The 2858-nt window shown below is 39.3% G+C and overlaps 1 long non-coding RNA gene across 1 annotated transcript; it reads left to right on the top strand.

Annotated features, from left to right (window-relative positions):
* Nucleotides 1-603: 603 nt before the first annotated feature.
* Nucleotides 604-2076, top strand: LOC131250115 (uncharacterized). Its single transcript, XR_009173072.1, has 3 exons — nt 604-1319; nt 1424-1490; nt 1610-2076. It is a non-coding gene; the product is annotated as an uncharacterized LOC131250115 (long non-coding RNA).
* Nucleotides 2077-2858: the final 782 nt, after the last annotated feature.

Below are 2858 nucleotides of genomic sequence, written 5' to 3'. Positions count from 1 at the left end.
AGGATAGCCCCATAAGGGACTCTATGAGGCCCATTAAAATGTGTGTGCTCCATCTAATGCGTCTATCCATTTTGAAAGAGAATGTTAGGGCAAGAGCCCGAAAAAGGAAGTAGATCAAATGCTCAAGTGGACCACACGATAGGAAATAGTGGAGATTAATATCTACCATTGATTGATGGTGTGGTTCAATTGGACCTTCGATTTCCCTAGATGTTGAGGTCATTCCCTATAAAAAAATTTACAAAATTAATGGACAGAGTGGATATATCAAATGCATCACGATGGACCCCACAAAGCCCTTAACAAGACTGTCCGTCCACAACCTGTCAGACGTGTGAATGTGGAGGGGATACGAAGGATGGTACAATAGTTACGGTTTATAGGGCTTTTAACGAAAGTCTAAAACCATAACATGACCGTAGTAGATACAAATGCGGAATCCACCCTGCCTTTTTATTTTCCCCCTCTCACAAAAAGTTTCATTTCCCTCCACCTCTTGGAAAAAAACCCTGTTCCCTCTCTTGATGTCCAGCGCCCTCTCTCTCTCTCTCTCTCTCTCTCTCTCTCTCTCTCTCGCGCGCGCGCGCGCGCGCGCATGCCCCTTGTGAATGTGTTAAAACTTCTTCAACCTTCTATAGAAACCCCAACCTCAGATTCTTCCTCTCTGAAATTCCGAAAACAGAAAAGAAAGAGAGATTAAATAAGATCTCTCTCTCTCTCACGAAAATTGGATCGGAGAAAACGAAGCAGTCACTGTAGTGGAACGATAGTGTCGGCGAGGAGCAGCTCAGCTTCTTCCAAGCATCCTTTAAACCTCACTTCTCCCAATGCCAAACGCTCCATGGTTCTCTCATCTTTAGGGTTTCTCTCTCTCTCTCTGTTTTTTTCTATTTCCAGCATTTTGATTTTGATGAGGGATTTGCAAAACATTATATGGATATTCCACCTCAGCCAGATGATGCCGGCAACACCAGTTGTACACTTCAAAGCGATTTATCTTCTCTTCAAGAAGGCCCTCAGCTTCCCTTCGATCCGACCCCTGTCAGCGTTCTGAAGGAGAAATCTAACCAGGGCACCGACAGATTGGCGTGAAGGGTGAAGATTTTCCAGTTTTAAAAATGTTTTTCAGCTAAGCATGTTTGTTTTTATTTCTATTGAAGTCTCCACTTTTATCTCCAAATAATATTTCTTGGAGATTGGCGTGAAGGGTGAAGATTTTCTGTTTCCTTCTCATATCAGAAGGAATCCTTTGCAGTGCTCTCGACAGAAATTCATTCCCACATGAATTCTAATTTGGTTTCAGTACATCTGCATTTCAGGTATACTTCACATTCCAAAAAAAAAAAAAAAACACTCTGTTGTTGTTGTTATTGTTGTTTTCTTTTATAAAATGTTGTTTTTTTCTTTTTTATTTAAATTTTAGGTGGAAGGAGCAGCTCTTGAAGATGGGAGGGGTGTAAGCATCTGGGATACTTTCTGTTCTCTTCCTGGTAAATAACCAAAATGCCTTTTTCTTTTCTGTTTTTTTGTGGGTATTTTACTATTTCTTCTTTGGGGCTTTTCTGTAATTATTATGATGACTGGTGTTGGATTTTTTTAATGTTTTTAGGGAAGATATTGGGTGGAGGAAATAGAGATGTAGCAGCTAATGTATATCATCGATATAAGGTATTTGCACTTTATTTGAATTTGAGGGGACACAAATTTCCTATTTGGGGCCCATTGTGATGTCTATGTGGCATCCACTCCGTTAATGATCACAAGAATTGTAGTGTGGTATTGAATCTGTTGAGTTGCTAGAGGATGACCCAAATTCAAAGGCTAAAGTGTCAATGTATACAGATGTATTTGAGCAAACCCCTCATGAACATGCCTGATCCAAGAATCGAGTTCCACTCATCAGGTGGGACGTGGATGTATGAGAAAAGTGAATCAAGTGCCACCTGAAGAGTGTTCCAAATCCCTCTCACAGGCGCTGCATTTAGTTGCAGAAAGGGGCACATCACATCCATGGTTCTTGAGTCGGCTATGGTGCTGCTGGATTTCTTAGGGATGTCTTTCGAGTCAATGACAAGAGATTGGATTCTACTATTTTTCGTTAGATGTCTCTGGGTTGTAGGTTTGCCCATTATTTTCTTTCCTATTCTTCTTTAGCTTTTTTTTTTTTTTTTGCTGTTGCTTGTCTGGCCTCGAGTTCTCTTCAAAAAAAAAAAGCATTGCAATTCTGGGTTGTTTGGGTTAGATATGGCCCATTTAAAGGCTATGTTGCATAGGGGTCCTTAACTCCTTACACATTTCAGTAAGTGCACCTATGCAAATGATAGATTGGTACTTTCATGCAAACAATCACTGAGAAGTTTGGACTCCATTTGGGGGATTCAGGAAAATCCAGATTAATCCTTAATCTCGATTTTGGCAAGCCCCTACCCTCCCATTGCACCATTAGAAAAAGCTAGAAGAATACTCTTCTTTCACTATCACCCAAAATCGAGATTAAGGATTAACTCTCTCTAAACTAGGAATAAATACTAGGAAAACTAGTATGTGGATATAATTTGCTGTACAAGTTAAATAAAAATGAAGATTAACCTAAATTTTTTGCTTAAAAATAAGAAACTAAATATATTTAGCTAGAGACCATTAAGATATTATTTAGGTCTTGATACATCATGACGCCACCATTCCTCTAATGTTTAGCTAGAGACCGTTAATTGCACAATGATTCTATTCCATTGCTCTTACAGGCATGCATGTTTGTGGATTTTAATGCTTTTTGACGGACTAGAATTTTTTTGAGGATAACAATATATGGGTCCCTTGGGTTCCAAAATATCATCTAAAATTACTGAGTGCCCTAA

This window comes from Magnolia sinica, chromosome 6 (assembly GCF_029962835.1).
Source record: "Magnolia sinica isolate HGM2019 chromosome 6, MsV1, whole genome shotgun sequence".
In the NCBI taxonomy this organism is placed as follows: domain Eukaryota; kingdom Viridiplantae; phylum Streptophyta; class Magnoliopsida; order Magnoliales; family Magnoliaceae; genus Magnolia; species Magnolia sinica.
Note: the sequence above shows the minus strand (reverse complement) of the source record. Positions and strands in the feature narration are given on the sequence as shown.